Source organism: Gouania willdenowi, chromosome 13 (assembly GCF_900634775.1).
Source record: "Gouania willdenowi chromosome 13, fGouWil2.1, whole genome shotgun sequence".
In the NCBI taxonomy this organism is placed as follows: Eukaryota; Metazoa; Chordata; class Actinopteri; order Blenniiformes; family Gobiesocidae; genus Gouania; species Gouania willdenowi.
Genome location: NC_041056.1, coordinates 18,977,289 through 19,003,011, shown reverse-complemented (window position 1 = coordinate 19,003,011; position 25,723 = coordinate 18,977,289). Strand labels below are relative to the sequence as shown.

The 25,723-nt window shown below is 38.8% G+C and overlaps 1 protein-coding gene and 1 long non-coding RNA gene across 9 annotated transcripts in view; one reads left to right on the top strand and one right to left on the bottom strand.

Annotated features, from left to right (window-relative positions):
* Positions 1-25,723, bottom strand: part of LOC114474494 (uncharacterized) — a 43,197-nt gene that overhangs the window by 1,485 nt on the left and 15,989 nt on the right. The window lies entirely within an intron of this gene.
* Positions 1-25,723, top strand: part of aipl1 (aryl hydrocarbon receptor interacting protein-like 1) — a 43,239-nt gene that overhangs the window by 2,878 nt on the left and 14,638 nt on the right. For 3 of the 8 annotated variants that reach the window (XR_003675366.1, XR_003675367.1, XR_003675370.1), the window contains one exon: positions 10,258-10,512. The exons of 3 other annotated variants lie outside the window; for them this stretch is intronic. The gene's annotated coding sequence lies outside the window, so the exon portion shown is untranslated. Of the gene's footprint in view, positions 1-1,181; positions 1,890-10,257; positions 10,513-25,723 lie in introns of those variants that run through there. 2 more of the 8 variants (XR_003675369.1, XR_003675368.1) reach the window with 1 other exon arrangement.

Below are 25,723 nucleotides of genomic sequence, written 5' to 3'. Positions count from 1 at the left end.
GAGTTCTCCAGCTCTGTGACGATCATTGCATCACTCCCTATAGACATTAACGGGACATGAAGGGCTTGCTGGTATCTGTTAGTCATTTAAGCCAAAGTAAACACTTTTAAGTCCTATTATTCATGTTTTTGGTGCGTTTACTTGACGAGCAGGCCTCAGATAGATCTACATTGAATGATAACAATCAGAATTGTAAAAAAAGAATTAAAAATGTCAAGTAATGAGTCACTCTTACTCTGCTTACCCAAGCTGGTAAATTACTGTCAAGGTAAAGAACTCAGTGTGCCCTGACGGGACTGAGCACTGACGGCTGTTTGAGTCCATTGAAAAAGGGCAGGACAAGCAGTGGACATGCTGTAGCTGCAGTGAGTTTGCACGTTTCTATAGCCACGCCCTAAAATCCTCTGAGGACTTAATTCGATTCAGCTTTTGCATAAGAATTCTGAATACACGTTGGATTGATATTCCACAATTTCTCATGAGACTAATAGGTTTTGCAGTTTGGCATGATTGAATACACAGATTCTCTTCAGCAAGTGTTGTCGTGTCATTGATATAGATATGTGTATGTGTTGGGTGTGATTGAGAAACAGGTGCACTTTGTCTGCATTCACGTGTGCACACACTGGATGAAGATGGGTGTGTGTGCAGCATAATGGAGTCAATGCTACACTGACATGTTGCACAGTGCTAAGTATTCCACCCATGTCCTATACTGCAGGTTCCTCTGAAGGGGCAGGGTTGTCTTATGCACACCAGTTGGTCAGTAGCTCATCTTAGATTTTCTTTTGTCGACTACTGACAGTTTAGTTCTTGTTTTTTCTGAGTAATTGTGACCAGTCGTGGCTTTTAAAGGCCAGAATGTATGATATGTTTTTATTTAACTGGAAATGAAAGTTTAGATCATGGGTGAATATGTTTAATATTTCTTAGACATACTGTATGTGTCTTTTAATGCAAATGCTCTGCAAAGAGAGACTCATGTGCTTATGCACACACACATTAGGATAGAGTCAGGAGCCTTAGGCAATATTGCACAAGGAGAGATTCTAGAAGTGCATAGCCAGTTTAATTAATTGTCAGTAAGGGCCGTCATTATTTAAATTTTTGTTGGTGAGCTGTATTGCATGCAAGTACTGTATAGGCTGCAATAAACTAAAGTTGTGTCCTGTATATTTTAGGCTGAAGAAATTTGGACTGGTCTCAGCATGACCAGCAGCCAGGAGCAGTGGGCCTCTGGGTAGACTAGGTGGAATGTGGACCATATGTAGCAGGCATTTGAAGAATGTCAGTCAGCCTCGTTGAACTGACCAAACTAAAGACACAACGTGAGCACAGAGCAGGATCAGAGGGAGAAAATGAAGGAAGAGCTTATAAAACCAAATAGACTGGAGGGAAGAGAAATGGAGAAAAGATGAGATGTGTGCAGTGTGAAGATGAGAGGCCGTGGAAGCAAAGAAGTTTGTTGATGGCACCTATGACATGTACAGTATAAAGAAACTAACAATAATTTACAGTGTGTATTTACTTTGCTGCTCTGGGTTGGATATTAGTACATTTGGACTTTTCTCTGTTTGAACTTGAATCATCAATTAGTCTAATATTGGCCTGATTCACAAGGGAACCATTTGCTCCTTCAGTTAAATACTCTATAGTTTTCTGTCAAATATATGTTCTCCCCATTGTAATGTAATGCATTTTAAATATACATTTATTTATTTATTTTTGCAATGTGTTTAGACTTGTATGCTGTTTAACTTTCTGTGTTAGATTTGTAGCTGGTAAAACCATCTGATACAAGTACACATCTGTATAAACACATCGGCATCAGTATCTCAGGAGGTTAAGAGTTATCTTACATTCATTAGTGTGGTGTAAATTATAATAGTTTCTGTCCCATTTTTCCTGTTTCAGCATTTTGCTTTATACCTGCGCTATAAAATGTCCTCACAGAGGAAATTATATAGAGCACGTATAAAGCATACCAGTAGTCAGTACTCTATGTGTGATGTCTGCTATATTTTAGTTGTATCATAGATAGATAGATATAGTTTGTCATCATTCATACATACACGAACAGAAATATTTATGGTAACAAAAAAACAATTGTAACAAACTTTATTAAAACATTTTGAGATTAACAGATTTAAATGACTGAAAAATGCGCTTTCAGTCCCCGAGTTGCCATTTTTGGTCTAATTTAATGTGTTCGTAATTGCAGCCTCAGCGTGACTCAGCATAACCCATTAGAGCAGTTAGTTTTCGATTCAGATGCTTTTTACTTGAACCATTTTTAATCTCTTAAGTAAACACCTGTGTAGTGTAAAATTGGAGGATAGAGTGAAGAACTGTCACTTTTAAGGGTTTGGAGGCTACTGTGTTCTTCCAGCTCACTAACCCAGGGTGAAAGTCTCTTTCTGTTGTCTGTTAGCTTAGCACACTGTGCTCTTAGGCAATATGGGTACAGCTGGTGCCAGGACGGCAGGAACACTCGCAGGCGATTACACACATACACTTAGACAAACATTCTCCTTTTTTTGCCGCCATGCCCTCCTCTTACGAATATTTACACCCTCTTCGTGAGTCTGTAATAAGTCTGTTGTTTTCATGGCAGATAACATTTGCATGTCACTTTTTTGTTTTTTTTTTGGTGTTTGAAGAAGAAATACTCAGATCTCAAAATAATTTAGTTCATAATTCCAAGAATTATTAAAACTCTCCATGCTAGGCATACCTTCCACATTTGTGTAATAACTCAGCATGGGTACATTCAACAATTGAAAACCACATGTTGACAATGACTTTGAATGGAGCAAGTACATTTTTTACAGATTGGAAAACGGCAACAAACGCCACATTTACTAACAATAGATGTTGTGATGCCAGAAGTCACTAGCTCTTAGTTTCTGGCTGATTTGTTTGATATAATATAAAATTTCTGTTATTGAAAAAGTTTGGCTAAGCAGCTGTAGCTCTGTAAGTAGAGCAGTTTGTCGACTAATTGTAATGGCTGGGTGGATCTCTGTCTCCACTTTGCACTTAGCTAACTTGGCTCTGATTTGTATAATCTTTGACAATCACAATGACTAAATTAGTAAACTATTTTAAGATGAAAAAAGTGTATTATCAACATAAATGTGGTATTATTGTGACAAAATAAAACATTGATACACAGGAGAAACAATATACTTCTTGATGGGCTTCTCAACATTGGTAGGAAGGGAGATGACAGCCAGGAAATGGCCAAAATCTTCTTTACGTTGTGCTCTTTTTATTCCCCAGTGTTGGCCCCTGCTTCCACTACTGTGTTTTAGTATTTCTATCTTATTTCTTTTCCTTCACTATCATCCAGATTTTTTAAAAGATAGATTACGTCCAATGTGGACACACCCATTTTTCTCTTTGTTGAGACTTCACTGGTAGATTGGCAGATGCATTCCTATCCGTAATATGTTTAAGGCCATGTGAATATCTGAGCTTTGGGGTATTTAAAACCAAAATGAAGCTGTCCTCTTTTCAAATCATGACATCATTAGTGACGATTTCCCTCCCCCACCTTGTTGGTAACCAGTATTGGGTCTTGCCATCACTCTAAGGTGCAGACACTCTGTGTTCAATCCTGTCAGATGCTCCATCATTGTGGGCGTTTCCTCTTCCTTCATTTTTAAAGAGCTAATAACTGCTGTGTCAAGAGGTTTGTTTGTGTATGTTTAGCTGAGTCACTTGTCCATGTCATGATTCATGTACGCCCGATCAGTGATGTGTTCCTCCTCCCTGTTATGACACTTTGACAAAGATTGATTCCTATTAGGACAACAGAAATGTTAATAATGTAAATGCATGAGCATGTTGCAAGGTTTAAGTTTATATATTTTTAAAAAAATCAGAGTGGGTTGTCCCTGCTATTACATGTTTAACTTTGAATTAACATCTTAAATAATGGCTCAAGTGGACTTTCAGTAGCTGCATGCTTGAATACACCCCAATGTGCCACACCCTTTTTTCCATCTCAATGCATGCATAACTTGATCTCATACCACATGCAAACAGATTACCAGTTTAGCAATAAGATACTTTCGTCTTGGCATGTCATCCTTACTTATTGTGAGAAAAGGTAAACCTGCACCAACACGATGTGAACTATTAGACCCGTTTGTGTGTGTTTGTGCATGTTTAAGTCTCTTAGAATTCATTTCCTTTCTTCTCACTTCTTCCAATCAAAGCAGTGGGAGGGAAAGCATTGTCCGATGTATTGATTTACTGTTCTCTTGAACGCAATTTGTCGTTGCCTTGGGAGATGGGTTTCAGGCGTTGGGCGTGCACGTGCCTATCATCGGGAACTGGGTAGATGAAAGTGAGACACTGGTGCATCAGGCAAGAAATCATCAGCACTTCCTCTGTTTTGATCAAATGTTCAAAAACTGTTTGTTGGGTTTTAGATCAAGAGGAAGAATCTAGGAGAGCTTCCGTGCTGATGATTTACATGTTGACAGTATCTTTAAGAACGGCTGGGGATCTGTTATCTTTTACAGATTCCCACTATTGATGCTCATGTTTTGGTTATCAATATAGTTAATAGAGACAAAGCATGAAGCATGAATTTAAATTTGAACAGGTATTTGTTCTGAGCCACACATGACATTTTAATTCAGTTAACATAAAATACAAACTACAAAGCCCCCCTTCATTTTTGTAAAGATAAAATGACTTGTAGTTTTCCTGCCATACCATCATTCAGCATGCTGGTGAAGTATATAAATTAAGATAGAGTTAGCCCAGATCAAGGCTGGATATAGAAGAATATATAGCTTTGTGTTGCAGAAATGGTTATTGGCCTAATGGTTATCATTGGTGCATATAAGCAGAACGATGACATGCTTGCCAGAATCTATTCTGTTCTGAAGCTCTTCCCTTCCTCATACCAAAACAAAGATGTAAGATTATCCAGCCTCTTATACTGAGAATAGCTATGGTGTGTGGTGTTAACTCTTTGATCTGGACACTTAATTCAGTCTGTTCTACAACTCTGCGTGGTTGTTCTTGCCATTTTTATTTTTGCTTCGGTGGCGTCATGTTGCAAGAGAAACATTCAGCTGAAATTACTTCTAATACCCATGACACTGAAAGCGTCCACGTGTCACGAGAAGGGCCAGTTGCATTCCTTCAAATTGATTTTGGATGAGAAACCACGTTCTTGGAATGATTCATGGGGCTTCCCCTTCTTTTGTTTAGGCCAAGTCATTCCCTGCACCACCCTCTGGGATTTGTTGTAATTGGCATACAGTCAGAGATATAATCCATTCTCCATTCCCTTGTGTGATTTTTAGTTACATTTTAGCAATTATGTATCAGTCAAATTGGCTAAAAATAATAATCAAACCTCGACCAAAAATTAATGCTGACTTTTAAAACGGATTTGATTACTCCGGTAATGATCGGTTTGTTTCCCGTCCCTCTATTGTGTCATTGTGTCTTCTCTCTGAGGATGTGCTGCTCATGTTTTCTTTACATAAACTTATCCACGTGGTATTTCTGCTCTTTATTTTAGGTTGTGTTTGCTTAACCTAAAGAGGTATTCAGTCACTGGAGCAGCCACATAAAAAAAACACCAAATTAATTCAACAAAAACAATTGTAGGATGTTTGTTGTTGTTTTTTTTTTTTTCTCTCAATTTTGAGGACATAAAGTCTTGCCCTTTTGGACTTGAGTTAGCCTAGCACACTGCCAAGTGTCTTTGAATCATTCCTACAAACAGGCCCACGTGCTGCTTGTGTGTTTGTTCATACACGCATTGAGGAGCCATTTTCTGCCTGTTGCTCAGGCTGGCTGTAATTGTCCTGGGAATCGTCAGCTCTGAGTAATAAATCACTCCTCCGGTACAACATGTTCTCCACTCTGGGATGGCCTTGCTGTACATGCAACATTCAAGCTTAACATAACGTCATAAGAGAAAGGATATACAGTCAACAAAAATAACCGGGCCTGAAAATTACATTTGGATGTGGATAAGAGCTCTGTTTTTTAACTTCCAGAACCCAGACTTCATTTCCGTTTTGTCATGGGGAAAAACAGCAAAAGCATGTATTTTGTATTAACTTACTCTTAAAATATATTATTGTGCCTTTGCTTTGCATTTTATGGTGTTTTACTTCTACTAGTGCAGTGCCCGTAGTAAGTATGTCTTGTTATAGAAAAGTGGGAGGTAAAGTAGATTTTTCATGGATGGTTTACATGGGAGATTTAATTTCTCTTTAATTCAGAATAAAAGTTAAAGCCTCTTTAAACTGACCTGGTAAACAGTCAATTCCTAATTCAAATTTAATTCTGAATTACACATTACCATGACTGTTCTAACTTATCCTGAGTTACCATGACGACCTGTCAACATTGAGCTGTTCTAACTTATCCTGAGTTACCATGACTACCTGTCAATATTGAGCTGTTCTGCAAAGCTGCATTAAGACAATTTTATTAAATAATTTATGAACGATATCACTGCAGTCCAAACAAATCCGACGTTGCACACCCTTGAACCAAGCAGCAGCCATGTTGAAAATCTCAGGCTAATCTGAGCCTGATTTGCAGAAATATTTGAGGAACACACACACAGGCAGAGGTCCCTGGCTTGATAGATAGATACTCCAATATAGGTCAAAAATCTCTCTCTCTCTCTATACACATATATATATATATATGTGTATATATAATTATTATTTTTGCAAAGTTCCCCATATAGCTAGGAAACACACCTGCTCGAATTAAAAATGCTTTTCTTCAATTAAACCATATTTTCATATGCATAAAAGGTAGAATGATTAGTGAATCACCCCTGAAGTATCACATTATTACAGCTAGTTTAACTGAGATACTTCAATGTACAGTAGATGTTTCTGCTTACTTACTGCTATCTTCAGTAAGTAATTCAGTTGAACATATCAAGTCCATGTCTGTTAGCACGTCATACTCAGAGTGGAACTGACAGGCTTCTAGACTCGAGTGTGTTGCCAGAGGCAGATTTGTTTCACTCTGTCAAATTAAGGATACTGCATTGTCACCACTTACTGTAGTTTTCTTGCCACACCGCTGATCCGCTGACCTTGTATTTGCTGTTTTCATTTCCCAATAAAGTCGCCCTCTTATCATTCAATCTATTTCCCCCTCTTTTTTGATCAGAAAATAGACAGTGATCTTCTTTCCAGCTCTAACACAATCAGTTGGTCACCAGAAGAGACCAATTTTCTCATTGGTAACAAAAGGCCAATGTGTTATCAGCTGCCTCTATACATTTATTCAGTGAGCACAAAAGAGAAACCTTTGCCTAGGATCTCATCTCCAATATTGCTCAGGCTGAAAGGATCCGTCTGGATTCAGTACAAGATATAGAGCCACATCCACATTCTGTCCCAAACAAGTATGAGTAGAGGAGGACCTTTTTATGTGTGTTTAAGAGCCTGTATGTGTGTGCAGTCCAGGCCTTTCCAGTGTTGCTCAGAGCAGCAGCAGGGTTCGTTGAGTTTCTAAGGGTTGCTGGGTTCACTGTGTGGCTGTGAGCTAGTTTGCAGGCAGTCCTGTCCTTAAACTCTGAGAAAAAACTCTGCCCATGAAAGGCTTTTCAGGCAGATTGACTGACAGCAGTAGTGGAAGAAATACAAGACTATTTGTGTGTCACCTGTAAGTATCACCTAGTGAAGAGCTGAGAGAGAAGGTTAAAGTGGCACTTCCAAGAGAAGATAATTTTCTTTCTCTGTTGACAACTATGACCAGTGAGTCCAACCTTCAAAAAGACGTTATTGTAAATACGATATATATTCAAAATTATCCTGTAATGTTCGAGCTGAAGATTTTTTTGTTTTATGTAATTTTATGAGGTAATGTAAACTGAATTTTTTGGTTGTTGCTCAAGGTGAACTATCACAAAAAAATCGATACTTTAGCCAGCAGTTCCCCACCCATGGGAGTGGAAGTGTCATAACTGCAAGAAAAATTCCTTCATTCAGCCTTGTGTGGCTGCTGTAAGCTGAACTGCCCCACAGGACATGAGCTGTTTTCTATCAGCCATTCCAGCCTGTAACCAGAGGCCAAGCTAAGTCTTCTGTATTCAATTATAGCTAAAGCAAAGAGAATGGTTAAACAGTAGGCTGGCATTCCTGAAGCAGCCAAGCTTCATGCCATTTAGCTGACACAGTTCTGATGTTTACGCATGCACACTAATGTAGGATAGCTAGGCCATTATTCACAAATCAAATAGTTTTCAAATGTTTTTTCTCTCTGCCATGTGTTGTTACCTACTCACTCCCACACAGCCCAGTTAAAACCAGCACAGATAGAGGTATTGCATGTCTTCTCTTGCCAAGCAGCAACATAGAAGGCCAAAATCTGAAGCCTACACAGAGGCATCTTAAGATATTCTGTTTATTGGATACATAAAGAGCATCTACTGCCTAGATACTGTAAATGAAACACATTTGTTTCATTTACCAAATGAACGGATCGTGTCCAAAAGAAATTGGCTCACTTATTTTGTCTCTAGCTATTTTGGATTTTTAAAAACAAACATGTTGTGAAGGAGACATTTTTTAGGGCACATTGATAATTGATAGGTTTTCCATTTCATGTACCATTTCAGAGTCCATAAAGCAGTGTTCTTCAAAGAAAAACGTCTTCATGATAATCTACGGATGACTTCCCTGCTGCCTTGTGCCTTTATTTTTCTTCTGGTAAATTGTGTGGTGCATATGACTGCGTTTTACATCCTCATTGGCTGACCTACAGCAGTTCTTCACTGGCAAGCTTTATGTCGTCCTCTACCAGCTAAAGCTGCCAGCTGAAGAACTGTTGTGGCCGGCTATTTCCTGCCCTCGAGAACTGACGGTTCACAGTACGGTAAGGTAAAGGCCAACCAAAATCATCTCTCTGACCTTCATCGATAACTGAAGTTACTTATGCATCAGGTTCATGAGTTCACTTTTATACCATGACACTTGCTGTATCATGTAACAAAAGCATTGCATCGTGGAGGTTGACTATCACCCTGGATTCGTTTTTGCATGTGTTTTCCCTTTCTTTTAAAGGTGATCATTCATGTACCATTCTCTTAGATTCCTACAATACAAACCCAAGTTCTGCTTATGTATTTGTTGCAACATAGCTTTCTAATCTGTACCTATGGAGGCAAACCTGGTTTTTAAAGATCGTCCTTCTCTGTAACCTGTTTGCAGGTGATACCGTTTCGGGACCCTTCAGATGAAGTATCTGTGTGAACATAAGCCTGAGAAGATAAAGAATACAAATGTTTTTCTTAAATGTTCCAGTGTGGATGGAACTTGGATTAAAAAAAAATCATTAACACATGCTTGTTATTGGTAGTGGATGAATGATAATACTTCGAATATTGTGCTCCTTACACTACGATGGGGTGTCACAAAAACAGCCAATGTCATTGTTGTCCTTCCCTAATGGCTATTAGTGTCAGACAGACAAGCACTCGTATAGCGGCACATAGACATCTTGCCTGTGACCTTCAGTCGCAATAAATCAAACTTCAAGAGAGGGCACTGCCCTGAGCAGGATGTGAGCAGAAACGTGTTCCTTTTAAAGCTGCCAACCGGAGTCCAACAGAGGAAAGGAATGTTCTGGGGCCTTAACAAAACCAGATGCCCCAGCTTACTCTCCCTTGCACACATGCTCCATGCTGCTTTATCTCATTCCTCAAGCTCCTACTTAACACCACAGATGGAAACCAAGAGCTGGACACACTGTCTTTCTCAGCTTGTCTGCAGAACCTTCCATTGTATTACCTACACTTTGCTTCAATCTGACATCTATCTTCTTATCTGTGCCCCAATCTCCTTATCTTTTCGTCTGCTCCTTCTGGCCTCCAGAAACTCACACTTGGCAGACCTTATCTCGTACACCAACACAATCTGCCTTCATCTAGGTAACAGACACTCACAAACACGGAATACATGGGATTATTCCACTCTTCCTCCCGTACATCCTTCTTGGGAAGCACTCCCAGTATACTGCATTAATGCACCATGTTGTAGAAAATAAGGTCATACCCTGACCTTGTGTGGTTCTTTTATGACTTAATTCCATGAATCTTTTAAATTACCAGTGCCTCGACTGGGAGATTTCAAACAAAGAGGAATTGCCCTGACCATTTTCGATTCAAAGTTAAATAAAAATGTATTTCCTTTCATAGAACTACTTCATTTCTTTCTATTGCTGTTTATTTAAAATTTATTTTAATTTCAGGAGGAATAAGAACGATGCCATTCAACCAGGATGTTCAGTACCTGTGCCAGCTGTTTTGCCAGCTGTGGAGGCGGAGAAAAGAATTACATAAACGGCTGCTGCAAATGAAGAGATACACAAAGCTCATCAAAGAACCTTTCCAACCTACGCCACATTCGTCATGATAAAGTGCTCATTAGTCTATTTGTTTCAGAGCAGATCTGTTCCAAGCAAAAATGATTTGGGAATAAAATAAAATTTGCACAATGTGATTTATTTTTAGGTTAACCAATTGTTTTATCATAATTTTATTTGAAGTTAATGTGTCGTAATTTATTATTATAATTTTTTTTTTTTAAGCTGCAGGGAGCATTGCAAAAGAGCCACATGAGGCTCCAGAGCCGCAGGTTGCAGACCCCTGCCCTAGATGAATAACACAATTCAAAATATTTGTCAAATAAAAACAAATGTTTAAAGAAAACATTTCAACCACTCCCAATTTGATGTTTAATATTGCTTACCTCAATGTCATTGGATTCATAGGTGTGTTTTGGAAATTGGAATGACGAGTTAGGATGCCAAAATACAATAATTTATTCATGCTCCAGTTTCCACGCTTACGGACTGGCTAACACACACTTTCTGTCTAAGACATACATTTTACTGCCATGGGGGAACATATACAGTAAATAATACTCTTCTTGCAGTTCAAGCTACTCCCTGCGCAGTGATAGCAAAACCCTTACCCTAGCAATTTTAATGTACTGTATCTCAGGAGAACATCAAGACTGGTAGATTTCATTAAACTGTGCATTAGTTGTGCTTTTCTTTCAAATGGTACATTTTTACTGGGCTTGAAATAACATGGGAGTGGGGTTTAATGGAAACTTGTTTTTCAAAAAAAAAAATGAAGTCCCTTTTCTCTTCACTAAAGGCATTACAGAGCTATGTAAGAGCTCGGCTAAAACTGCCTATAGTTTTTTCAGGGTAATGGCCGCTATGTTACTTTTCTCCCCTTCTTTTGGTCTTTTTATTATCAACCATAGATGGCACAAGAGGGTTTTAGAAGGCGATACTAAAGCTCAGTGTTTCTCTACTGCATAACCCCCCCACTTACTAAATTGTAGCAGGTCTGCTGCTAACATCTGACTTATATGTAACACTGAGCCACATTTTGAGTGAACTTGTTGGATTTTTGGTGTTAGAATTTTGAAGCTTTCTCAATGGCACTATTATAATAGGTATAGGCTATGCTAAGCATTGCTTAAAGGTGCAGTGCAAAATGTTGAAAAGCTAGCTTGATTTGAGCAAGCAAGACCTCCTTTAAGCTCCACCCCCACAACCTTGAACGCACATGTGATATAAAAATAACAAAGCCTCCGTAGAAAACCAATTAATGAGCTGTCCAACAGAAAGACAGCAACCTCTGCATCACTTTTCAAGCTCTTCAGATCCTCATTTGTGCTCAATATTTCAGCGAATGGTGGCAGGTGATGAGTTACAGGGACAGAGGTGGGGCGTGGACGTGATGAGATATGAAGGCATCTGATTGGTTCTTTCCATCTGACAAATTGTAGGGATTGGTCAAGAGTTCTTACAAAATTGCAGCTGCTACAGATGTCTGATTCATTGCATAATGTATTGACTACTCCCAGGAAGAAGGACCATTCCACCCAGTGTAACAAAAAAATTAAATACGTGGACATTTTATTGTGTGAGGAAAAACCAGTTAACCTTTCATTTTTCACAATAACATCCAATTGTGTAGCCTCTCTAATATTAAATAAAGTTGCAAGTTTACATAAAGTGTAGTTTTTAACCCTTCTCTCAGGTTTGTTTGCTTCATCTGGTGTTTTATCAAAAGCTGAAGGTCACAGTTGTATGTGGACAGAGACTCGTGGAGGCAGGTCCCTCTGGGCACAGGGTTGTTCTTACACAGCGTGTACACAGTGAGGCTACTTACTTTGACCCCTAACTGTTAGCAGATTAACTTCAGATCATCAGCCCCTCGTATCTAAGGTCATAGAAATGTCCTGTAGTCTGGTTCAGTGATTAAATGTAACTTTACTTTCCATCATCTGCAAGGATATTATTGCTCAGTACATCTGTATAAAATCTAGACTTTGCTTCACAGCACGTCTCGTCTCGTAAGACCTTCTTTCAGTGAACTCTGAGTCCAAAAAATATCAACTCAAAGAAATTAAACTGAAGGAAAAAATGTTCCATTATCATGAATCAATTGAAAAGGAATTCAACTTTGCAGTATGCAACTCAGCACAGCAATGAACAAACAGCTATTAGGCTGAAATGTTCTTCTGTAGTTTGTAGTTTGATTTAAAGCTGTCATTCAGCCTTTAAGCCAAAGCAGGAAGAGGATACAAGGCCAGGTCTGAAGAGGTATACAAACATCTTTGAAATTCTTCCCTGTGGGTGAAATCATGTGAAAGCTGCTTAGCCAGATTATCCCTGCCTCGACGGCAGCTGGCAGTGAGATCCTTGGAACCGCACCTGACTCAATACATGTGGTGACGCAACCGTAGCCCGTAACGCTGCGTGCTCCCGCAATCCCCAGTGACCTTTAGCCCTAAAGGGAGACGTGCAGATCATGGCCAAAAGTCAGTAGGAGCTGAACTTGAAAGCTTACATGTTATTTAACTTGGAAGTGATATGATAACATCTTGAACATAAGTGGATGTGTTTATGACCGTGTTTATAAGATATTGATCTACTGTATTAGGTGCCTGTAAATTGTACGTTTAACACGTATTGAATAGAGACTTTACGTTGCCATGATTACTCAGATTTCCAACATAACTTAATATTTTTTAGTGTTTTCAATTTTTTTTAAATAATTATTATTTTTTTAAACATTCCCATGATTTATTTGCCAGCAATTTTAGTAAACTTTCCATTTCATCTATACCCCATATCGTCTAACTTGTAATAAAACTGGAAAAAGATATTCAACTTGTATGTAGTCACATAAAAAGAAATAAAAGCCTTTTAGAAATTATAAAATGTCCCTAAAACAATGCTGAACTTAGTTTGTAGGTTTCACAGCAAATTAATGTAAAGTGAAGAGAAAACTATTTTTTTTAAATAAATAGAAATCGACTCCAAAAAAGAGAACATTATTTTGCAGATTATAGTTCTTCCTTCTGCAGAACTGTAGTGCCTATTTTGCGGACCTCAGTTTGGCTTTGAAAATGTGTTCAATGCACTCTATAATTTCTAATTATGTAAATCATATAGTAATTATCTTTTACCTAATTGCCTTTTGAATGATTTGAATATAATTTATTATGGAAAATGTATTCAGGTGGGAGAATGATAAAAGCTAATTATATATCAAGTTCAAACATACTGTAAATATAAATCCATTTCAGGGCAATTTTCATGGCAATTGTGCAGCTTTTATCTGATTTTAAGAGGGAAATATTTGATTACAATGGATAGAGAACATGGTCACAAGTAGTAGTACTTCGGAATTTGAAAAGTTTGAAAAGTTTGACAACTTGCACATTTAAAAAAAAAAAAGAGTTCCTGTCTTCACTTTCTCTGGTGCAGACAAGGATAAGCCTAACTATTCCCACCAGTGACCACATTAGCTGGGCTTTCATAATTTAGGTTTTGACCTGCTCACAAGGGTTGGCTGGGAATTATTGAAATGACAGAAGTGCCTCAAATGTGGTGATGTCTGGTTTTACTCTTGCTACAATTTCTCTGGTAGTTTTCAATGTTGAAAACACATCCCAATGTTTTGTCTCACTCAGGTTTATAATATGGGCCGTCATTTATTAAAACAGTCAACAGCTGTGTTAAAAGCTTTTTGGCGTATTTCATTCTTTGATGGGGATGACCATAAATCCTACAAAGGCTCTCAGGCACTGGCATCCCTTACTGCAAAAAGGCGTCAGCTTTCATACTGTACGTGGTCACTGTCAAAATCTGGAAACATGTGACTAGACCGTAAATCTAAACACAGGTAATAATAACCGAGGTAATCAAACTGACTAGCTACTGGATTATCATGATTGTGTGAAGTGTAATACTTGGTATAAAGCCTACTAAACAAGCCACAAACAGGCAGAGGTGAAAGTAATGGATTACAAGTACTCACGTTACTGTAATTGAGTTGCTTTTTTGAGTATATTTATAAATCAGTCATTTTACTTGTACTTAAGTACACTTTAAAAGAAGTAAATTGTTACATTTTTCTACGCCTAACCATTGCTGAGTAAATTATGTTTTGCTATAAAATGATCAACGGACATTGTGAAACGTGAACGTTACTTTAAAAAAGTAATTAGTTATAGTTACTCACTACTTGTTCAAAAAAGTAACTGCGTTAGTAACTAAATTACTCTATAATAAAAGTAACTCATTACTAAGGAAAGTAACTATTTGCGTTACTGAAAAACACTGAATGTAATGCTTGGTGCCAAAACAGCATTGAATGGAAGTTATTTTCTCAGTTTTAGAGTTCACAAATTTAGCTATACTTAGATCCAAGTCATTTTTTTTATGTATCAACTGTGCAATATTTGGTCTCTTCCTTTATAAGTTTATACACAAGATGTTTACTGTATGCAAGGGAACCATGGCAAGATTTATTACCAAAAATAAAAATGGGGGGTGAAAGTAACTTTTACTTTAAGTACTATTTAATTGAGCAAATTTTTACTCATGCTTGAGTATTCTATGTATGACTTACTTGTACTTGTACTTTGAGTACAATTTCAATCAAGTACCAGTACTATTACTTGAGTAGGATATATCAGTACTCTTTACACCTCTGAGTCCAGGGTAACGTCTTGTTCCATGTCAAGAACAGAAAGCGTCTACAAAGTATTCTTCACCTGTTGAACTTGGAGATGCAGCCAGGATGCATCATGTCTCAAAAATCCTCCACTCGTGATGTGTTCAACACATTGCTGCTGATACTCGGCCAGCAACGTCTCCCAAAATAGACGGTAGTTTGAGAGAGGAGAAAGAAAGTGGCGATGGAATTGAAAGTGGGACATAACAAACAATAAAGGGATGTCATTATATGTGCTGTGTGTGTGTGTGTGTGTGTGTGTGTGTGTGTGTGTGTGTGTGTGTGTGTGTGATGTCACGACCGGTGCTCATGTCCATCTGCCACTCTCCCCTGAAGACTTATTATATAATACTCTGGAAAGTCTGATCAGTAATTATCGAACAATCAAATTTTCTGTGATAGACGATTGAGACATGTAAATACTAGAAAGATTAAAACAGCATTATCACTGAGTTGTTTATCTTTTAAAGTCCCATATTGACCACCATTTACCATAATTGTAATTTTGCTGATAAATCTAATGCACAATGGAAACTAAGTGCCTTCACCTTTACAACACAGACATCCATATACGTCTTTGCACTGAGGTGGGCCTGAGAAAGCAGAGGCTTATCCAACAGAGCTATAAATAACTGGATGGCCTGCACCTTAAGACGGTTTTGTCTGTGTGGAGGGCAGTCAGGGTTCAGTGTAACCTGACGACTTAATCTCTGTAAAAGAGAGAGACAGAGATATTGTCCAATAGGGCTGTGTTACATTTATGAGCTACTGTTGCTTATTAGCACAAAGCGAGGAAGAGCAAACACAGTTACACTTTGGACACGGATCGTCTTGAGACACACACGTGAATATCATCGACACATTCACATCCGAACAGGCTCACATTGTTCTGCGATCCTTTTTCTCTCACTCTCACTTCAGTATGCAACTGTGGGAAGAGTCTAAATTTGGACGCCAGTATGAGAAACTAATGATCAGTTGAAATAAATAAATGCAATGCTAATGTGATAACTATTTCACACATTCACATTTTACATTTATGTTTAAATTCACATTTATTTCATGTGCATATTGAAATGTCAAATGTTGTGTCATGTGCCTTAATGACAATTCAGAAAATTAACACTATTGCACTGACAGAAATAGTCACACATTGAAAAAATCCAATCATCTGCAGGCCCTTGAAATTTAGGCAAAATTAACACATTTCTTCTTTTTTCTCCTTTTCTGATTGGTTATTGTTTTCAGATGGATGGATGGACGGATAATGGATGGATACATCCATCTTTTAACCCTAACATCTTACGCTGTGTTCACACAGGCTGCGTTACGAAAAGTTTGTGCGTCCAGATTACATACGAAGTCAATGGATAGACGTGGCCCAGAGGCAAAATATTTCCTGTGAGGCGGTGCTGTCCGATCCACGCGTCAAGAGCGTTGGCTGTGCGAGCACACTTCCAGTTTTTTGTCATATTCGCACATTCACTCGAGTTGAAAATATTGAACTCTTGCGACTGTTTCGAATGACGAAAGCCAATCAGAGTCTTTATTGACGATGACGTCAGGCAGTTAACACGGACACCGGTCTGTTCACCCATTCAACCATGGAGTAGAAGCTGTGTGTGACCACCTGGAGCTGTATGACACAGCCTTTATAACTGGTGTCATGTACTGAGTTTTCCTCCGTACTGAGATTATAAACCTAACCCAAACATAATCCAATAGACAAATAAAACACGTGTCTGTTCACTTTGAAAACAAAAATAAATTATTTTTTTTGGCAAAAATTCATTCATATATGCTCATATACAATCTCAGTACAATGCGCACTATGACAATGGGACCGGACTAGGAAAGATTTGGTGTGGAGGAGAATCAGGGAGGAGGTGGTAGTAGCAGGTAAAAGTTCTCTCTGTAGTTTTCGTCTTTGAAAGTCGGCACTGAGCTAGGATAGCATTAGCCGCTAATTACACTGACTTTTTTCACTGGTGGTTTATGTTTATGAGAGGAGAAAAAAAGAGCGCAGCTCCTCGCTTCAGCAGCCAGTGAAACTCACCGAGTTGGATGTGTCGCTGGTGGGCGGTGCTTTGCCTCGAACGCGCATATGAAGCGAATGGGGACATTTTTTGATCCTGCGAAACCAGCAAAACCTTTAGTGCGGCAGACGCATCCTGTGCCGCAGAAGACGCATTCAGTGTGAACGCAGCTTTATAGTTATAAAATGTACAGATAAGGACCAGCAGACTAAAAACTACTGAAGCAGATATTTATAGGAGTAAGATTAAAAATGAAATAAATCATAGGCATATGGATAAAAAAAACAAAAAAAAAACAACCTTCCTTCTGTTTTTTTCCTGCGGTTGTGAAACAGGATCAGCAAAGGTGAGAAATCAGTGTTGACAATATTGTGCCTTATGTGCTGATTTGTTTTTGTATGTTCAGAGTTTCACACACTCTGAAGTAAAAAAAAAAAAAAAAGGCTCAAAGAATATTATCATTACTTGCCAAATACATTGTGCAAGTATTTTTACATCATACAGTAAGTGGGTGTTGCCACTGCAACGGACTGGCACCCAGTCAAGGGTGTGCCTACCCATACAGTATGTAACGTACACAGTATGATTTTCTGTCTTTCTTGTAAAAATGAAATTCAGACATGAATGTTTCCTCTAATTTTACCCAAGCAAGCTGACTCCATCCTCGAGTGTCTAACACTGGATCGTTGCCCACAACCTGGAGGCAGCATCAGTGTGTGAAGTGGGATGATACAGCACAGGGAACATTGCAAGACAAATGAAAAGAAAGGAATTCATCACTCAAATATGTGTTATACTGAAACATTTGTTTGAGACAACATTTTATAAATGTGTTTTTCTACATCCAACGGTTTCTCTGTGAGCATCCCTTGCATAGTTGAGGAAATTGTCAATAGCTGCTATACTGAGAATCAGGACATGCACATGGTGCACATTAAAGCTGCTGCAGCCTCCCCCACGAGGGTGTGCCCGGTTCTGCAGTGTAACGTCTGGCTCTTTTAGCAATACTTCTTGGCCAGGAAATGACATTGGGAAGGTAAAAAAAGGGCTTCTGAACAAATATTCTCACGTGGGAGTGTAAGCAGAGCCTCGGGTTCACCGGGTTTGTGTTCAGTCATGCAGACGCTGCCTTTGGGTTTTGATACTGTACGGCAGAGATCGCAGCATTATTCACATATCTTGGTTTAGATCCAGGGTTCCAGGAGAAATAAAGCCCAGGTCCTACAGAACAACTCAAGAATGTGAACTCACTTTTTTAAGTTTGCATTGCTGAAATGACTTCCTTTTTAATAAACTATCCTTTGTTCCGTCCCACAAAGGAGAAATTTGGAGAGTCTGTATATGTTAATAAGAGATCTTTATCTGCTCCAAAAATATCATCCCATATTATTTTCCTATGACATGGCATGTGTGAGTTCAACTCCTTTTCAGCTTTTTAAGAGTCTATTTCATGAAATTACACACAACAGCCCAAGGACTCACAAACACAGGGACAATTAGTCTTAAGGACTGTCCCAGGTTAGAATCTAAAGGTCAGACAGGATGGCCTCTTGTTTAATCCCTTTACCTAGTCTAACTAATGGATTAGACTGGCTTGTTGAGGAAAAGACACAGGTTGATCCTGTCGCTCTTTGTTGGCTTCGACTCAGTCACATGCAAATCTCACTTCCTCCCTGCTTATCCTCACTGGCTGAACAAAAAGAAGTCAATACAGCATCACCACAAAGGCTGGTCGCTGTATAGGGAGTTTTTAACAATGAGAAGTGACAGTTAGAAAGATTTCGATCCTAATATAATCACGCTGGCTTTGCTAGGATCTTTTAAATGACAGGAAACACTCGCCTCATTGCTTGAAGATTGTGGGTTTGAGGCAATATTTGAGTGCAAAGTTCATGAGATCTTGAGTGCTTCCTCCCATTTACCAAAAACATGCATCATCATTTAATTTGAGTGTCTGTAATTGACAAAGTGAGCGTATATGAGTGCCTCATACTGTATGTCTGACAAACCATGTGTGCACACTCAGCTACTGGTACATATATTTAGATTGTTATAGAAATTTTTTAAACATTTCACATGCTTTATTTTCAAAATAAATATTTCAAGTGTTTCTAATCAAGTATAAATACATAAACAGAAATTAGGAAATTTGTATTCTATATATAATCTTATATGACATATAATCCGTCATTACTAGTAATGTGCAATGCGGGTATTCAAAGTTTCAAAGAATGTTTTATTTTGACTCTGATATCACACAGACTCAATCGCGGTAACAAAGGTTACTTTCAGCAAAACTGTTTTGATTTTATGTAAAAAATAAAAGTTTGGTCACTATGTGTGATAGCGATGCATTAAAATCTGAATGCTGCATTTTTATTCAGATGAAGACATAGTGTAGGCCTCATAGATCAATAAATTAAAGAAAAGGTGGAAATTGTAGTTTGAAAGTTTGTTTTAATCTCTACTGTAGACACTGTTTAATGGCATTGTCGGAAAAGTTTCACGCATTGCATTATGGGATGTGGAGTCCCATAGGCAGATGTATAATAAAATAACTAATCTGCCATTGTATTGCCATGACTTTCAGTCCATGAAAACACCAGAAATGCGTTGGGAAGTACCTTTTGCAGAGTTTTTTGGGGCAAACACAAGAAATTACTGTAAAAACACTTCTATGCTTCTTTTATCACTTCTTTTTTATTAGCTTGTTAATCCTTCTGTCACAAAGGTAGACATAGAGATGACTTCCAATCAGTAAATTTACCATTAAGATCCATACCTTCATTCTAATGTGTTCCAATTTTAAAGGGCCCATGTTAAGCTAAATAGACTTTTCTGTGCTTTAAACATCATAAAGTACTATTAGGGCTTCATACACATGTCCAAAGTGTTTTTTTCATTGATTCCCTCAATCGTTAGTCAGAGGGTGATTTGCTCCTTTCTTACTACAGGGTGAGCACAAACACCTCGCTCCAATTTGATGACGCGTTCACACTTTGATGACGAATTTGACGCGGTTCTGAGCTGGAGAAGCCACGCCTCCAGGAAGCTCTCTGCCGTGATTGACATGTAAACAGACACTCCCACTGAGGAGAACATTTCAGCGTCCTTCTCGCAGTGCTATGTAAGTATTTTCTACAGTCTCTGTATGTAACGGGGAACGCCCCGCCCCCACGCTCTGTCTCATGTTTATAAAGCAGCATGAGCTCGGGTACGGAGTGGGTGGGAGGAGACCCTACGTCTATGTGTGGGGAGGAGGAAGTCAGTGTCCCATGTATAGACACACCCACTCATGAATATGCATAAGTAGGCCGCAGATCAGCCTGTTTGTGTAGAGTTGCTCAGACAGTGACTTTTCAGAGGTTAAAATTCTGGAAAACAGGCGAGTTTGGGAAAATAAACCTCAAATACTATGTTTTTGGGGTTCTTAGAACAAATGGAGATGGGTGAAAAATAGCATGATATGGGAGCTTTAAATTAGAAACCCATTCAACAAATGTGTAATCTAAGCGCATTTTTATTCAAATTCTATTAATTGTCAATAATTGTAGTCCATGGTTTTATCATAGTCTACAAAATTAACAGTACTGCTGGATTACTTCCATTTAGACACGACAGAAAATGTGCTTATTGCCTTCAAAGCATCGTGAGCTGTTGTTGAAGGTAAACAGAAGAATTAGAGCTGTGCAATCATATTAGATGTGTTGGGGCAATTATCTCACAGCACGACAGAAGGGGATTTGCTTTGTGTTTGCCACTGTCACATCAATACTGTAAAGACAGTAATTGTTCATCCCTCTGACGTCTTCACTTCTTTATGGCTGCAAAAGACAGACTCCAATCAAAGCCCTTGGGATTTTTAACCCAATAAAAGTCAAGAAGTTAAAGTCATCAAGCATGATGAAAAAATGAGTTAGGGTCCTCTTTGGGATGGGTAGGGGTGTGCAGAATTCTATGCTGACAAGAAACCCACCACAGTGATTGGCATTCACTTCTTTCACATTTTAACTATCCTCATACTTGATCAGGTTTGTCTTTGTAACATCACGTCCCTTTTTAGCTTCAGCAAATTGACAGAATTCCAAGGAAAACCACTTTGTCCTTTAGAAGGGACAGTTTGTAGTGTGTAAAAACTCATTCAGACCAGAGAAGACATTGAAATTACAGATTGAAAGCATATAAGCAAAAAGTGGTTCCTAGCTTTATATCCCGTTTAAATCCGGAGGCGCTGTTATCTGATTGTGTGTGGAATATAGTGAAAATCAAATGAAAATAACAATGGAGGAATAAATATCTCACAGATGTGAGCCACCTATAGAAACCAGCTTCTGCATGCAGACTGTAAAAAACCCACTGGTTCTACTCATTTGGGAATTCCTACCCTCAGGAATGTGGTGGACGTAAACTGTTAAATCATCTTAATCCCAAAAGAAACAACTCAGAAGAATGAGCCTGTTACGGTTTATTTTAGCCACAAATAAAACAATATACACAGTTATTTTAGTACAATGGACAACTGCAAAAGGGTACAGACTGAAGCAAAAGCTTTTATGTTTATACCTGTATATGTCAAGGAAACAGTCTGGTCTTTCTTCTCGCTTTTTTTGTTCATTTTTAGGTGTCCTGACATTACAACTGATGGTTCCCGGGCTGTTTTATGCGATTAAACCAGCTTGTGATACTCAATGTTCTTTCTCTCTATTCTGTTCTGTTTTTAGTCCTGCAGATGGCTGCCACCTCTGAGTCTGGTTCTTCTCGAGGTTTCTTTTTTGTGTTAAAAAGCTGATGCCTACTCAAGTGCAAATAATGGGTTTTTAAATTATGAAAAATAACTGTATATTAGTGTCACGGGATAAATAAAACTGAGTCACACATTACCTTTTTTAAGCGCCATTTATTTAGAGATATATTTGTCCTGCAGATATTTGTATGTGAAATAATAAGATTGTAATATGTATTCAATATCCCAAATACTAAGCAACAACATCAGCTTATTTTCAATAGTTTTAGTCCAACTGCAATAAATGAGGAAGCATTTTCATTGACAGAAAGCAGACGTGTGATCTAATTGTTTACTAAGACAGTTAAGTCATTTTGTTTGCGCTACATAACATTACTTAAAGGTGTTTTTTTATTGACATTAACATCAGTATTATCTTCAGGGAGTTTTATTATCCACTTCGACGTCTCTATGTGCTTTCTGGAAATGGAGCTTGTGCTGAATGAGAGTGTTTATGTGTCATGTGCACTTGCCCTTTGTCCTTGCTGCTATGTGTTCTGGTATGTAGCTAAAGGTCAGGGCCTGGCCACGTGCAGGGGCCCAGTCAGGGGTAGCACAGGCAAGGAAGAGCTACAGAGCTAAAGTCCAAAAGGATAGCTGCGAGATCAGAGCACCACTGCATGCACGCAAGCAAGCGCACACAAGGCTAATATTATGGCAAGATCGCATGAAGTGAAAATCATTTAAATTCCTCTGCAGTGCACCATTCAACATAATCACGAGTATAATTAGTCACACTGATGTACGTCTGCACGTCTCCTCATCTGTTGCTACCTAATGCATGACTTAACAAGACTGCAGTGCAGGCTGTTCCTAAGAGGTGTGCATGTCAGGGCAGCAACATCACACACTCTCACACACGTACCTATCCATCAGTCCTTCTGTTGGCTGGTGGTGGTATTGCGGGAGTGTGTGTCACCTTTGACCTGCTGCTGAGGCGACAGGCCAAAGGTCTGCTGTGCACATGGCAGGGACATCTACTGCACTTAAATTCATACAATAAATGTGCATGAAAAATATAAACACTTTACGATTTGTTTAATGCAGAGTTGGGGTCAATTGTAACTGTAATCATGTAATAATTGATAATCAATTACAATTGTGGTGTAATTAAAATTGTAATTTTTCTTTTAAAACATCTGTTGCTGCTGTAACCCTAATTAAATTGTAATTGAGTTTGGACAATTGACTTTGTAATTGTAATTGTTATGAAAATTCTATACAAATTGTCAATTATAATTGAACGCAAAACTGTGGAACCATGTTACAGTTCTATGTACAGTTCTACACATATGTAGTTAACAATTATTAAAATGTGTTCTATATCAAGCTTTCCCATATTTTACCATTTAAAGAGAAATTGAAAACGAGGGGTATAGTGACACAAAAACGGCTCAGATGCCCACACCAAAAATATCAAAACCTATATTTTCATTGATTAGGAAGCCTAACAATGTTGTTAAGAGACACTCATATATTGTGTGTACTCATTTTGTTTTACTTTGTGTTGTTAGTGCTGTATGTTTAAGATGCAGTGTTTCTTCTTGCCTTTGACTTCTTCTCCTCCTTCCTTTTTTACCGAAAGACGAGCGTTATTTAATAAAATGTGCCTTGTCGGTTAACGAACACTTGTTGCCTCCGTCAGATTATTTTTCCCCCTTTGAGTTTAACGCTGGTGAGGCTGCGGACCTCAAAAGGTTATGGGCCTAGGAGCAACTCAGGGAAAAGTATGTTTTGATGTTTTATTGTCGTTAAAAAGTCTAAATGGACAGCGTGCTAACGACTAACAGATAGCAGTATGGATCCACGAGGGATGAGCAGGTGGCCTCGACTGATGTTGGACAGAGATGAAACCAAGTATGAACTGTGGGAGACTAAAGTGCTTGGACATTTTTATCTATTAGTATTAAAGATTACGGTCCTGAGAGAACCTAATGGTGAAGCTGAGACAACAGCAGATGTAAGAGGAATGCCGATGCATATGCTGAATTGATACAAGTTTTGGATGACGAGAGCCTCTCATTTACTATGAGAGATGCAGCCGACAATAGGGATGTCCCATTACAACTTTTTCACTTCCGATACAATACCGATACTGCAGCCTTGCGTATTGGCTGATACCGATTCAATACCAGCACGAATCATACATACTTTTATTACTTATTTTGTAGTGTGGAATGTTAGAAAAGGCTTGATCAAGTGATGGCTGCCCACTGCACCTCAGGGATGGGTTAAATGCAGAGGACAAATTTCATTTATGTAATAACATATGACAAATAAAGGTGAAAACCCAGATTTCATCTTAATCTTTAATCTTAATGTTACTCAAACAGAGAACAATAGTTAGCAATTCATGTTCACTTCAGTTATTTTTTTAATGTCAGTATATGGTGGGAACAACTGATGGCGGGGACAAAAACAATAAAAACTTTTAGGAGCGCTTATATCGGAGATTTTAGATCCAGTCCAATAAAATCCGATATTCGTTTTCTGGCTGATATCGAACCGATATCAATATCAGATCAGGACACCCCTACCCAACAATGCAAGAAAAGCATTTAAGATACTGAGAGAGTACTATCCCGGAATGGGAAAGCCCCGCATTATAAACCTGTATACCATGTTAACAGCACTTCAGAAGGCGAGCAGCGAGATGGTTACAGACTATATCATAAGAGCAGAGACGCTTCGGAACGTGGGAGAAACGTTAGGAGATGGACTTCTGATTGCTATGGTATAAAAAGGACTGCCTGACAGTTTTAAGCCGTTTGCAATACATGCGACTCACAATGAAGACAACATAACTTTTGCAGAATTTAAAACAAACCTACGTAGTGAGAGGTTAACTAGAAAGAACAGTGATGATGCAGACATGGTGTGCTTCAAGTGTGGCATGAAAGGTCATTGAGCAAAAGCATGTCGACAAAAGACAAGGTGCAATCACTGTAAGAGTGACACCCACAATGATGCCAAGCAAAGGCCCGGGCCCGCGGGCATGAAGCCAGACCCCACCACGACCCATTAACTTAAATTGTAGGCCCGAGCCTGAAGTAAACCCGACGTACATTATAATTTTATTAACGTATTGCAGCCGGTAGATTAACAGCGTGGGGCCTCGCACAACGAGACGGGGGAGAGAAGGGGGGTTCACACACTCACCGCAGCCCAAAAGGTATTGTAATGACGTGACTTGAGCCGTTATCACAGTTTTACAGGCTTTAATGGAGGTCGTAGTAATACGCCAAAAATAAACAATCAAACACACAAAGAACCGTCATACACTCACTACTGTGGGAACAGAATTGTTTACTAGTCTTCGCCCCACTTACGCCCGCCCTTTCCCCAGCCTCCCAGTCAATCAACAGTCAGAACACATGTAAACAAAGACACACATTGGCAGAGAAAGCTGCACGTAACCATGATGCCTTCTCAGCCATGGGAAATCTCCGCATCAGGCAACCACTGAATACACACAAGTGGAACATATCCAGAACATAGAACCCAGTCCGTTACAGCATTGCAGACCAGACCAGGCGGCCCGTGCGTGGAGCGCAGACCTGACTGAAGCACGCAATCATATTTGTTCCCTGTGCTCCAGCAACAAGTGAGGAATGAGCAAAATCAGCAAATAATATTCAGTGAATGTGAACGCTGAACAACAAAACGCAACACAACGCCGTCAATATCCCGTCCCACTACAAGCAGAAATCACTTTAGAAATGATACCAGAATGATATAGAAGTGTTTTGTGTTTATTAAAAATAACATTAATGTAATAGAGATTAAAAAGCTCAGCTGTCGGCTTACCTTACCAAATGATGACAGACAGAAAGCCAGATTTGTCTAAAA